This window comes from Lissotriton vulgaris, chromosome 9 (assembly GCF_964263255.1).
Source record: "Lissotriton vulgaris chromosome 9, aLisVul1.2, whole genome shotgun sequence".
NCBI classification, from domain to species: Eukaryota; Metazoa; Chordata; class Amphibia; order Caudata; family Salamandridae; genus Lissotriton; species Lissotriton vulgaris.
The window spans coordinates 922,072,779-922,086,838 of NC_141697.1; the positions used below are offsets into that span (position 1 = coordinate 922,072,779).

General features: G+C 48.6%; 1 protein-coding gene across 3 annotated transcripts in view; it reads left to right on the forward strand.

Moving 5' to 3' along the window:
* LOC147692527 (SPARC-related modular calcium-binding protein 1-like) overlaps positions 1-14,060 on the forward strand; it is a 404,947-nt gene that overhangs the window by 165,815 nt on the left and 225,072 nt on the right. The gene's annotated exons all lie outside the window — the stretch shown is intronic.

Genomic DNA, 14,060 nt, shown 5'->3' on the forward strand with positions numbered 1-14,060 from the left:
GGCACTGTAGCCAAAACCCAAAAATGACCTAATACATGTGAATGAAGAGGTAGGTCGCTAGCTAAAATATTCGAGTTTTAAGCAGCTTTTTAAAAGTGGTATCATTATGGCAGGAGGAGATGTCAAAAGGCAGCTTGTTTTGGTGGTGAGGTGCTAGATAGGAAAAATAATGTCCGCTGCATTGAGTGGTATGTATACGGTGGGGAACGGGCAACATCATGTTGGATGATCTCAGTTTCTTAGCTGTCTGACAGAACCTGATTTTTGTGCTCAAGTGTACAAGATCCCCGCCATACAGGGCCCCACGGTATGGCAGAGAAGCTTGAGTATACAGCACATCTTAATAGGTAGCCAATGAAGGGATCTCAGAACTGAGCCTGCAGACTCCCCTGCGGGTGGCAGATGACAAACCAATCTGGTAGCCATATTCTGAACCACTTCCAAGCGAGACAGGAGGAGAGACTCATTGATTGCATAATGAGGACCAGTAACTCTTAAGCACCCTTTGGTCATCTGCTGGCTTTACATATTGCTGTGGTCCTCTGTTTGCAGTAAAAGAACAGTGAGCCCTCGTTTAGATGCATTGATGCTGATTCATCAAAAAGCCTGGAGTAGCAGAAGCAACATTGCACACCCTCTGACCTGCAGAAACATGACATGGTCTTTGTCTCCCTACATTCAACAGAGCAACCAACTTCCTATCCTACTTGCTGATGGTGCATAGAAGGTCAAAGTTGAACATACAGGGGAGCTAGAGCCATACTTATGTTTGGACCTTGCAACTGCCCTCAGGAACACAGAGATTGGGGTTAAAGGGCATAGACAGTGGTGCTGATTGACAAGCCTGCTGTCCCTGGTTGCCCCTAATTGGTGCCCATGATTATATGTGGGGAGTCCTGTACCCCTCCCTTTTCTACGAGTAGGTCAAGGACGCTCTATTGTCTTTGAATACTTTGGAACTCACTTTCTGATAGAGACTTCTAGCCTCAGATTCCTCAATTTTTGAATATTCCCTAGGCATCAGACTGGATCTGGAAACATTTCAGTAGCACCTATGATCGCCCGAAGTTGGTGCTTTGTGCTCTGTACTGGCGCCGTTCCACTCCAGAAATCACAAGCGAGGCCTATATAGGCACCACTTCCATTCCTTTCTGTCCATGCCTCTAGACACTGATCCAAAGCTCGTCTCTCGGAGACATTTATTTCGTAATTTCCAAATTCTTTTCCAGTGTGCAAGGTATGACACCCCCTAAAATGACAGGTTTCAAGCCCTGCAGTGGCTGTTGCAAACAAATGCCTGTGATGGATACCCCTCAGGTTTGCCTGTGGTGGTTGGGGTCGAACCATTACTCCAAGGCATGTGGAAACTGTGTGTGGATGAACTGGCCGGCCATCAGGGAATGCAAGGTGATACTCAGTGTTGCCCAAAACACTAAGCATAAGAACACTCTGTAACCGTCCCAAGTCTCAATTCATGTCCAACGTTCAATCTTGGTCCCGTTCCCATTCCCAGAGTCACAGGAGCCAGTCCAGAGTACGGTCTTCTTTGTGCTCCAAGCCCTCAGGTGAGCAAAAGAAGTTGGAGTGGTATTGTGCTTCTTCACATCACTCACATTCACCTGATCATACACGGGGCAGCACCACCCTTCTCGATCTCGCTCCCAAAGTCGGCCGACTGGGAGCCAAATCCGCAGCTGCTTCAGGCACAACCTGAGTTTCTGGGGCCTTCAGCAATGCTGCGTCAGTTCAAAGAGTTCCACACAGGTATGCTACTTCTCTTTGGATCCATGCCGACTCCCTTTGGGCTCCAAGGAGACGGAAGACCTTCTACATGGGATACTGCCAGCAGGTTCATTCTCTGCGCCAGGTGGACACTCCACAATTATCTTGCCTCCGGCACATGTTCTGACTCCACTGCCAGAGCCACATCGCACACCAGCCCTGGGCACATCAAGGCAATGCTGACTTCTCCGCTTGAAGATGCAGCTCCGATATCCTTTCTTACACTGAATCGACACTGGCCTGATTTCAGCTGACACGCACCTGAATCCGTCTATGGCACCCCTTCCCCCACTTGATTTACCACAGGCTTGACAATATTCTCTCCATTCCCTTTTTTGGGACATACTCTAATGAGGACCATGACCCAGGTAATGAGTTCGCTCAGCCTACCAAGATGATAATTGCTACAAGGACTTACAGGAGGCTATCAGCCTCGATACCTCCCCAGGGACGGTTCTTTTTTTCCTCCTCCTGGAACGACCACAGAGGAGTCTGCTTCCTACCACATGGCGATGTGTAGGGCAGCCGAAGTTCTTGACCTTCAACTCCCCATCTTGGAATTTGAAACCAATATCTTAAAGAGAGTCCTCCAACCGAGGCAAACATCGTCTGAGTCCCTTCTCCACTTTAAAGAAGCACCAACAGATACAGAAGTGTCTACCTTCGTTCATGCTCTTCCTGGTAGAGACACTATCTGGCCGCAGATGCCGTACTGACTCTCCCATCCTCCCTGTTTTGTGATTGGACTCTATCCATTAATAGGATCCCAAGTTTAGGAATCTGCATTCTGTCTAACAGTTTGCTTTTGGGCCTCTGCGTCTGGTGGCGTGGACAGTCTTGAAAGCAACTCACATCATTGTGCAGGAGTGGCCACCTGTATAGACCTGCACGTAATTTCTGGAGTGAAATGGTGTCAGTGCGGAGTCGCAAGGTGCCACCTTCTGGCAGGCAGAGATACTGCAGAAAAGGTTCCGGATCCACTCTCACATCTAGGGAATATTCATAGGGTGAGGAATCTGTGAATAGATAGTCTCTACCAAAAAGAGCGTTACTAAATGTTGTAAATGTGCATAGAGCTATGCCCCTTTTTAGCTGCAAGTGTTCTGTACCTCTCTAATAACTGCATATGGCCATGTTCCTCTCTGTTATGACCTGTTGGTAGCCTTGTGCCTCTCTTTTGTTACCTGTCTGTAGCCCCACGCATCTCTATTGTTACTTATCAGTAGCCCCCATGCCTCTCTTTTGTTACATTCCAGTAGCCCTATGTTTAACCTGAAAAGCCATCCTCCTCCTTCTCAGTAGCCACATGTCTCACTGTTACCTCAGTCATCTGTCCGTACCCTAAATCCTCTGTTGTTATCTGTGACTAGCACCATGCCTACCTATTGTTACCTGCATGTAGCCCCATGAATCTCTATTGCTATGTCTTAGTAGCTCTGTACCTATTTGTTATTACCTCTTAGTAGCCCATGGCTCCTTCCCAGTTGCCCAATGCTGCCCTTCTGTTACCTGTTAGACCAAAGCCTCTGCTGTTACTGTACCTGTTCATATCCCCATGCTTCTCTGTTGTTGCCTGTTAGCAGCCTCGTGCCTCTGAGTTACCTGTGATTAGCCCCACATCTCTGTTTTAAACTATGGGTAGCCCCATGCTTCCTCTTACTACCTCCCCATAGCCCCATTCTCTCAGTTGTTACTTGTGATAAGCCCCTAGCCTCTCTGTTATACCTCTACGCAGCCCCATGCATCTCTCATGTAACCTGTCAGTAGCACCCTTGTCTGTGCTGTTACCTGTGAGTATCGAACAAGATGTTCAAGGGAAATGTATGCAAGAGGAAGAAACAGCGATTGAGGTTAATGAGTGCAAATCAGCACAGAAGGATATGAAACAAACACGGACTTGGGCAGCACAAACAGGGTAACATTCGATTTAATAATGATAATAAAAAGCAAAGGCTGAATACTCAGGAACTGTTTACTCACTACAAAAATTATTCTCTGAAGCTAGAGTGGACCAACAACAACCCTCAGTATTAATCTCTCTACTTTCCTACTCAATAAAAAAAACGAAGATGAATAACAAGAGTGCATGAATCTACAGAAAACAAGCAACAAGGAATGGAAGTATCAAACAAATAGAAAGACGGAAAATGAAAAAAACATAGTGGAGAATTGCTAAAAAGTGACCAAAACATATAAGATTTGATTCAAGCACTGACTTAAAAATAGATAATGAAGTCACTTACTGTATTAATGCTGAGACGGTTATTGCTTAGAGGATGAGGCACATTCAGCCTCTTCATCTTCTACCCATAGGGAAGTATATAGGGGGTTAAATCCTAAGCCTCCTGAATTTTAAAATCTATTGTCATTGGGCTTTTGAGTGATATTAATACACAGAATGTTTCTCTCATTTACCCAATTTTAAGCCACTATTAAGTACACTTTCGCAACTGCAATAATCCTTTTTACCCATCACAAATCACTACCAGCTGACATCTAGGGGCTATCCCACTGGCTCATAATTTGGTGTGGGACATTACCATCTGGTCCCTTTGCTCAACATTTATGTGTCACGATGGAAGTGCCTAGAGGAGGCCCAGATGATGACTTAGGGCGGCACCGAGTGGTTACTGATGGGTATCCTTACTCTTGAGGAGTTTCTTCTTTTTTACATATAAACTTTATCCTTCAAGTTTTGTGGATGTTTACATTTTTTAGGTAGATTTTTTGCATACATCTATAGCCAATTATCGCCAGTTTGCTCCCCTGGCCAGGAAAAATCTATGCAGCTAGTATATGACCTAAAGGAATTGTTCCACAAGAACGGAATGAGTTTTGACCCAGCCACGCTTCGATGGATACCATTGCAATAGTTCAGAGTATAATAGACAAATATGGGTTAAGGAAATCCCAAACCATGTACAATGGCCTCATTCACTTTTTGACAGCATTTGTTAAAGTGGACATGCCAGCCCTTTGGAATAAACTGATAACAATGGGCATCCCTCCCAAATGTATTATTATTATTTATAGCACTGCATTCTTCTATATGGTGTAGAGTGTTAATGGGAGGAAGTAAAGGCCTTACACTAAAAATGGAAACAAAAATGACCTAAAGCAAGGCTGTCTGTTGCCCCTTTTTCTTTTCTATATATTTTAGTGATTTCTCTTTTCAGTTTGCAAATGTTAGGAGTTTTCCTCCACATGTTGCATTTTATGATTTACATGTTTAAAAGTAAACAAATGATGTGGTTTTATTCGAACCTACACCATTAGGTTTACAGCGTCATTTGAAAGCCTTGAATGGGTATGCAGAAAGAAATCACTTAAAAATGTATATTTCTAAGACTAAAGTAAGGAAGAAAACACTGTTGACCATTTAGTTGGCACATAAATGAAACACCACTAGAAATGGTAAATCATACACATATTTAGGAAAAGTGCTTAGCCAGAATCAAGATAATAAAGCTCACTGTATGCATCTAGGAACAAAGGCCATAGGACATGCAGTTACTCTAAATCGGTTTTATAAATCTTTTGGAAGGAGACATTTTAAATATTTATTAAAATATACAGACCAAAAATCCCTCTAACTCTCATATATGCTCTTGAATATGCATCTATAAGGCAATGCTCATTCTTTTTTTTTTTTATCTTTTTATTAGTTTTATTGATAACATAAACAAAAAACTCGGCATAACACATGAAGAGACACACAGATTCTGGTTCACATGGCAGTTATTTTGGGACCATAGGTGATTTCAAGAATACATCACAGGGGTTGGAATGTGCATCAGGGAGACAGATTTGTCTTCAATGGGGGCTGTAGGTGCGACACATATATCTCCCCTGTAGGCGTTCCATTTGACCCAAACATGGGACCATTTTTTGGGGGCAACCTCTTGCTACATAATCCGTTTTCTCCCTGAACATGTACCAGTCAAGATTTCTTTTCCATGTGGCAAGTGTCGGGGATGACACCCCCTGTTGCTGAGCTATATCTCTCTTGGCAACTATAGCAACTAGTTTCTCTGCCCCTGTCAAGTCAGTGGGTTCCCAAATGTAAAGCAAACACCTCTTGGCTTCTGGTTGGATATCATTGTGTAGGACTTCCCTCATGACTGCATGTATCCCCCTCCTTTACTTAGGGCCGCTCACACTTCCAAAGAATATGCATAAAGGTGCCCACCTGGCCACACTTTCTTCTGCAAGCGTCCCCCTCCCCTCTTCCCATGCGGACCAGCTGTAGCCCGGTGATGTAAGTGCTGTGCAGAATTTTCAATTGAACCAGGAGCAGCCGCGCGGAGATTGCCACCTCACGGGGAGAGGACACAGCTTCTCGCCACTCTTCGTCGTCAAGCACTAAGCCGCCCCCCAACAAGACTCATGTAACTTAACAATGGGATCCGGTGTGTTATTAATCAGCTTTTTGTAAGTTAGTGATATGGCCTTCTGTGGAAGCAATCCATCCAACAACCTGTCCTCTAGTGGGGAGGAATCAGGGAGGAAGGAACCCTTCTTTAAGGTTGTGACCAGTACGTGGCGGACCGACAGGTAGCGGAAAAACTCTGTGCTTGTGAGCTCGAACTGCTGTTGTAGTTTGTCAAAACTAATCATGTCACCCCTCACCCAGAGGTCACCTATCCGAGAGATACCGATGAGGTCCCACTTGTCAAACCTTTAGAGGAATGTAGACGGCCCATCTGTTCCGAATCCCATAAGGGGGTTGCCAGCGCCAGTCTCCGGTCTCTACCCAGACTCCTGTTCACTGTATGCTAAATATGGACAGGGTACCTGGTGGGCCCAGTTAAGGGGATTTCCCTGGGATTCGCATACAGAGCTCTGTCGTACTTCCCATCCAGCAGCAGCCACCTGTCCATGGCAAAGCCCGGGTCACCCAGTGTACGATATGTACCTTGATTGATGGCGGCAAGATGGGCTGCCCAATAGTATTTCTTAATGTCAGGGAGACTTATACCACCATCATACTACCTAAGAACTAATTTGTTGAGTGCTATTCTAGGTCTCCCGTCCCATAACAAATCCCTCTGTAAGCCTTTGATTTCTTTAAAATACCTTGTGGGGACCGGGTGGGATCGTTTTGTAGGGCATAGAGAAAGCGGGGCAGGGACATCATCTTAAAAAGAGCAGCCTTGCCGAGCAGCAAGAGAGGGAGTGCCCTTCAGTTAGCAACATCACGCTGCAGGCGCTGCAAGGGCGGGAGCAGATTTATCTTGTAGCGGAGCTTGGGGTCCGTGGTGACAAAGATCCCTAGGTAGTGAAACCCATCCTTCACCACTTGTACTGGACAATCTCTGGGGAGAGCCAGAGCATTGCCCCCCAGTGTGTCGAGGGGAGATTTATTCCAATTTATGGAGTAGCCAGAAAATCTGCCTAAGGACATGAAGATGTCCAAGACACATCTGAGAGACATCTTGAGGGAGGCCAAGTAAAGGAGAATATCATCTGCGTAAAGCGAAATGCGATCCTCCCACTCCACCGACCACTGCAGACCACGTATGACCGGTTCACGACGGATCCAGGCCGCGAGAGGCTCCAATGAAAGGGCAAAGAGCAAGGGCGAGAGTGGACACTCCTGCCTGGTACCCAGACTTAAGCCGAAGGAGTCAGACCATTTGTTGTTGACTATTACCTGAGCCAGAGGCTCCGAGTAGAGGAGTCTGACCCCTGATACAAATTCCGGTCCAAACCCCAACTTGGAAAGGACAGCAAAGAGATAAGGCCGTTCAATATTATCAAATGCCATGGAGACGTCCAGAGACAAGATCACAAGAGCTTCTAAATAGTGTCCATCCTTCCCAGTACTCCATGCACTCGTCGCAGGTTCGGGGCCTGACTGGTCTGGGTGTACCAAGGTGCTGATTACCCATGACAGACGAGTGGGCAAAAGTTTGGCAAGGATTTTCGGCTCTGCATTAAGCAGGGAGATGGGCTGGAAGGAGGCGCATCTATCTCCAGGCTTTCCCTCTTTGGGGATGCCCACTATCGACGCCAGACGTTGGTCAGGCGGTAGCACTCCCACTCTTCAACTCTCTTCCAACATAGACCTCAGATGCGGGGCGAGTTTATCGGGACGCAGTTTGTTGAGCTCGATTAGTAGCCCATTGGGACCCAGCGCCTTTCCAGGTGGAAGGTTTCTGATCGCCGGCGCGATCTCGTCATTGGTGATGTTGCTGTCCAAACAGCTCTTATTGTTCTCAGAGAGGACTGGGAGTTGGATATCGCACAGGAGGTCAGCAGAGTCAGTTTCAAGGAGGGACAATTGTGTTTGGTACACAGCGCTATAGTGCTCAGCGAACTCCCTGGCGATTTGAGTGAGATCTGGGATCTTTGCACCTGTGTCGACCGTCAGTTCGGGAACAAGTCTGTTGGCCCTTTCCTTCTTGTCTAACCAGGCAAGTAGCTTCCTGGCTTTGTCACCCCATTCATACACCCTACCGTCTTTCTCTCTCCCCGAAATTTGGCCTGGTCTGTGGCGATGCCCTTATATTCATCTTTCTTTAATTGCAAGAGATGCAGTGTTTCTGGAGTGCCCACCTTACCAAGTTCTGTTTCCAGTCAAAGGATCTCTCCCTCAACTGTCTCAAGTTCTTTAAATTTTTCTTTCCTGACCCCTGCTATAAGAGAGAGGGCTGTCCCTCTAATAACCAATTTAAACGCTTTCCAGTGTATTTGGGGGGAGTCAACGGGGCTCAGGTTCTCCTGAAAGTAACAGCCAATGGCTTTCAAAAGGTCTTTGCAAACAGTTGGGCTTTGCAAGTACCAAGGATTGATGGGCGCTACGGTGTCAACCCGCTGGTCTCCCAGAACCAGCTTGGCCCACACAGGGGAGTGGTCAGAGATGCCGCGCGCTAGGTGACGAACCTTGTGTAGGTGCGTGAGTTGGGAGACAGGCATGAGTAGATAGTCAATGCGTGAGGAGCTACAGTGTGCACTCGAGAAAAAGGTGAATTTGGTGTCCCTGTGGTGAGGCGCCCTCCAAGCGTCCAAAAGGCCAAACGCCTCCAGGAAGTCAGGGAGCCAATGACTCGAAGGGCCCACCTCACGGGGGGTTACGGTCCAGTGAACCGGATGCCACGGCATTAAAGTCGCCTCCCACCAGCAGCAGGCCCTCTGGGAGGGAGAACAGTTGAATACCTAGGTCCGTGAATGCTTCACTTTGCAGCCCGGGTGGGACATATACCGCCATTAAGGTTAAGGTATTACCCTCCCACTGACCAGTGATTGCAACATACCTCCCCCGCCCATCAGAGTGCGAATATTGGGCTGCGAAGGGGAAGGAGTTTTTAGCCACGATTCCCAAGCCCCTAGACCCAGAAGTGAAGCCGGAGTGGGCCATGAGCCTATACCCCCATCTGTTCAGGACTTTACATGTGTTACCAACAAGATACGATTCCTGGAGGAAGACCACATCTGGAGAGTGGCACTTTAGGTATTGCAGGACGAGGGTACGTTTCACCTTGTCTCTGAGCCCATTCACATTAAAACTTTTATCCCAGTGTGTTCCCATAACAGTGAATCCTGCGGGAGTCCTCCTCACAGAGCCATATTAATCGTTCATGCTGATTGAACAACAATAAACAAACAATTCTCCCCATCCCAAGTCTCCCCTCCTTGTCCCCCTGCACTCATGGAAAGAACTGGGAAGAGTGCCTGTCGCCCAAAAAAGGCACCAACAGTAGCTAAATGCCGGGAAAGAAGATCCGCCCCTCCACCCACCCTCTGAAAAAGAAGTCATTCCCCCAATTGGGGCAGTCAACCAGTATTTTTACAAACAGGAGAAATGGATCACTGGTCTCAATGTGCACAGTTCCGCACGAAAGCATTGCCTTCTAATTTTTCGACCTCAATTATCAGTGTGGACAAAGATCAAGGTTAGAGCCAGTCAAAGCAAGAACGGACGTTGCATGGGAGACCAGGTGGGAAGAGAGTGAGTGTGGGTTGTGTGCCCCAGCATCTCTCCAACCCTCAAGTCAGTCCGCCACCGCCTCCGGATGTTCAAAAAATCAGGCCCTTCCATTCGCCTCGACCCGCAGTCGGGCGGGAAGAGCATAGCGTACTTCATCCTTTTGTCTCTCATAGTCTTTATATTGGCTAGGAAGGACAGTCTCTGCTTCTGGACGGCCTGCGTGAAATCCGGGAAGAAAGAGACAGTGGAGTTTTCATATTTGAGCGGCGGTGCGCTTCTGGCACTCTGCAATATTACATCAAGGGTCTCTGAAGTTTAGGAGTCTGGCCAACATAGGACAGGGTGGGGCCCCGGGCTTTGGGCACCCCCCAGGGACCCTGTGGGCCCTCTCAACCTCAAAGAATTTCAACAGGCCCTTAGGACTAAGGTGGTAGAGTAAAAGGTCCTCAACAAAAAGGTCTGGTGCCTGCCCCTCCAACTTCCCCGGTACACCAATGATACCGACGTTGCGCCGGGAGCGCCCTTTTTAGTCGTCCAGCTTGTCTTCGCCAAATTTCCTGAAGGTTTGGAGGACTTGAACCTCATTCTGGAGCTGGGAGATGTCTACAAGGCTTTTGGTACTTACTTCCAGTTGCTTGACCCTTTCGTGTGTTGTTGTGAGGTCCGCTCTGATCAGTGTCATCATTTCCACTGTAGTGGCTTCAGTACGCTGCACCATTGAAGTCAGCACCCCAGCGAAAGATTCCATCATGTCTTTCAGGGTAAGTTCAGGAGGTTCACACTCTGACCCACTTGCAGATCCCCCCCCCCCAGGAGGGGCGCTTCGCGACAGAAGCCCTGGGGGCAGGTGTACCTGTCCAGCTTGCTCTGCTGTGTCACCTTCGGGCCTTTGCCTCCTGACATCATGCCCTAATTGAGCAGGGTAGGGCCGCCTTGTGTTTCTCTCTGCTCCAGGGCCCTGGCGGCTATATCACAATGTGTCCAGCATATTTCAAAGGGGTGGGGCCCACACTAGCAGCAGAGTTTTCACCACCCACTTCTAGGCAGCACTGCAGACTCGGATGAGACCCCCTCCGTCCCTGCAGTGTCCGGTCACACCACCACTGAAATGGACGCACCCGGAGGGGCACCAGTGAGTTGTTGGCACCTGCCCCCTCAGAGCCCACCATCTCCTGCTGCCAGTACTGTCACTTTGGGGGAGGGGGGCAAAGCACACAGCTGCAAGGAGGCACGATTCGCACCAGCACACCTCCCAGGCAGTGGCGTAACGAAACATGAGGGGGCCCCCCTGCAAACTACATGGAGGGGGCCCCCCTCCCATCCTCCATGCCTGTCTAGAGCTCTCAGGCCAGCGACCCGCCACACTGCAGGGGATGCGGGCGATTGTTACGCCACTGTCACCAATGCAGCCGTTAATAGTAACAGTGGATGGTGGAGTTAAAGGTTGGGCTTAGTCTGCCAGCAGGCTATCATAGGTGGTGGTCCATTCATTACAGGGTCCCTGCCATCAGTAGGCCGGGGAAGTTTGCCCAATTTTAGGTGGGTTTCCTGATGCAGACTCCTGTCATGATATACAACATCGGGCCCACTCATCGTTTAGTTTTGACAAAAGTGCATTCACTGCTCCTTCCTGTTTCCGTTTTAAAACATTGGACAAAGCGACAATGCAGTATTTCAAAAGCAGATATAACTACAAAGAGCACATTTTGATAATACATTTTTATTTTTATTAGACAATAGCAATCTTAAGAGGCATTGCATAGCTTCATACACACTTTGACCCCAATTCCATCACAGTCTCTCTCTCTCTGTCAGTCAGTATCTCTCTTTCAGTCAGTCAGTCTATCTCTCTCTGTCATTCAGTCTCTCTTAGTCAGTCACTCTCAGTCAGTCAGTCTCTCTCTCTCTCTCTCTCTGTCTCTCTCTGTCAGTCTGTCAGTCAGTCCCTCTCTGTCAGTCAGTCTCTCTGTCAGTCAATCTATCACTCTCTGTCATTCAGTCTCTCTCAGTCAGTCTCTCTCAGTCAGTCTCTCTCAGTCAGTCAGTCAGTCTCTCGCTCTCTATCTGTCTGTCAGTCAGTCTCTCTCTGTCAGTCTCTCTCTGTCAGTCTCTCTCAGTCAGTCTCTCTCAGTCAGTCTCTCTTAGTCAGTCTCTCTCTCTGTCAGTCAGTCTCTCTCTCTCTGTCAGTCTCAGTATCTCTCTCTGTCAGTCAGTCTCTCTCTCTCAGTCAGTCTCTCTCAATCAGTCTCTCTCAGTCTGTCAGTTTCTCTCTCCTAGTCAGTCTCTCTCTCTGTCAGTCAGTCTCTCTCTCTGTCAGTCAGTCTCTCTCTCTCTCTGTTAGTCAGTCTCTCTTTCTCTGTCAGTCTGTCAGTCTCTTTCTCTCTCTGTCAGTCTCCCTCTCTGTCAGTCTCTCTCTCTCCCAGTCAGTCTCTCTCTCTCCCAGTCAGTCAGTCTCTCTCAGTCAGTCATTCTCTCTTTACCCCAGTCAGTCAGTCTCTCTCTCGCTCTGTCAGTCAGTCTCTGTCAGTCAGACTCTCTCACTCAGTCAGTCTCTCTCTCAGTCAGTCTCTCTCTCAGTCAGTCTCTCTCCAAGTCAGTCTCTCTCTGTCAGTCTCTCTGACAGTCAATCAGTCTATCTCTCTGTCAGTCAGTCTCTGCCTCTCTCTCTCAGTCTCTCTTTCTCAGCCAGTTTCTCTCTACCTTAGTCAGTCTCTGTCAGTCAGTCAGTCTAACTCTCAATCAGTCTCTCTCTCTCTGTCAGTCAGTCACTCTCTCTCTCAGTCAGTTTCTCAGTCAGCCAGTCTCTACTCTCTCTCCATTCTCTCTCTCAACTCTGTCCACTCTATCTCTACTGTCTCTCTCTCCACGGTCTCTCCTCTGTCTCTCTCTCTCCACTTTCTCTCTCCACTCTCTCACTATCTTTCTCTCCACTGTCTCCCTCCACTGTCTCCCTCCACTGTCTCCTTCCACTGTCTCCTTCCACTGTCTCCCTCTACTCCCTCTCTCTCCACCCTCTCCCCCTTCTCTCTCTCTACTTTCTCTCCACTCTCTCTCCACTCTCTCTCTCCACACTCTCTCCACTCACTCTCTCCACTCACTCTCTCCACTCACTCTCTCTCCACTCACTCTCTCTCCACTCACTCTCTCTCCACTCACTCTCTCTCCACCCACTCTCTCTCTGCTGTCTCCCTCCACTGTCTCTCTCTCCACTGTCTCTCTCTCTCCACTGTCTCTCTCTACTGTCCACTCTCTCTCCACTCTCTCTCCACTCTGTCTCTCTCTCCACTCTCTCGCTCTCTCCACTCTCTCTCTCTCTCCACTCTCTCTCTCTCTCTCTCTCTCTACACTCTCTCTCTCTCTACACTCTCTCTCTCCACTCTCTCTCTCTCTCCACTCTCTCTCTCTCCACTCTCTCTCTCTCCACTCTCTCTCTCTCTCTCCACTCTCCACCTCTCTCTCCACTCTCCACTCTCTCTCCACTCTCTCTCTCCCCTCTCTCTCTCTCTCCACTCGCGCTCTCCACTCGCTGTCTCCACTCGCTGTCTCCACTCGCTCTCTCCACTCGCTCCCTCCACTCGCTCTCTCCACTCGCTCTCTCCACTCGCTCTCTCCACTGTCTCTCTCCTCTGTCTCTCCCTCCACTCTCTCTCCACTCTCTCTCTCTTTCTCTCCATTCTTTCTTTCTCTCCACTCTCTCTCTCTCTCCACTCTCTCTCTCTCTCTCCACTCTCTCTCTCTCTCTCTCAACTCTCTCTATCCACTCTCTCTTTCTCCACTCTCTCCAGTGTCTCTCCATGCTCTCTCCATTCTCTCTCCACTCTCTTTCTCTCCACTGTCTATCTCCACTCTCTCTCCACTGTCTCTCTCCACTCTCTCTCTCTCTCTCTAGCCACTCTCTCTCTCCACTGTTTCTCTCCACTCTCTCTCTCTCCACTCTCTCCCACTCTCCCTCACAAAGTAGTGTGCGTTCCATGGGTGTCCGCAGAAATGTTTCCAGGGGGGGCACATTTTTAACTTCATCACCATCCCCCTTGCACCCTTCTCTCCTCTGCCTTGCACCCTTCTTGCCCTCCCTCTTGCACCTTTTCCCCCTCCCCCTTGTATCCTTCTCCCCCCCCTTGTACCCTAGTCCACCTCCACCTTGAACCCTTTTCTACCTTGCACCATTCTCCCTCTGCCTTGCACCCTTCTCCCCCTCCACCTTGCACCCTTCTCCCCCTCCGCCTTGCAACCTTCTCTACCTTGCATCCTTTTCCTCTCTGCCTTGCACGCTTCTCCCCCTCCGCCTTGCACCCTTCTCCTCTCTGCCTTGCACCCTTCTCCCCTCTGTCTTGCACCCTTCTCCCCT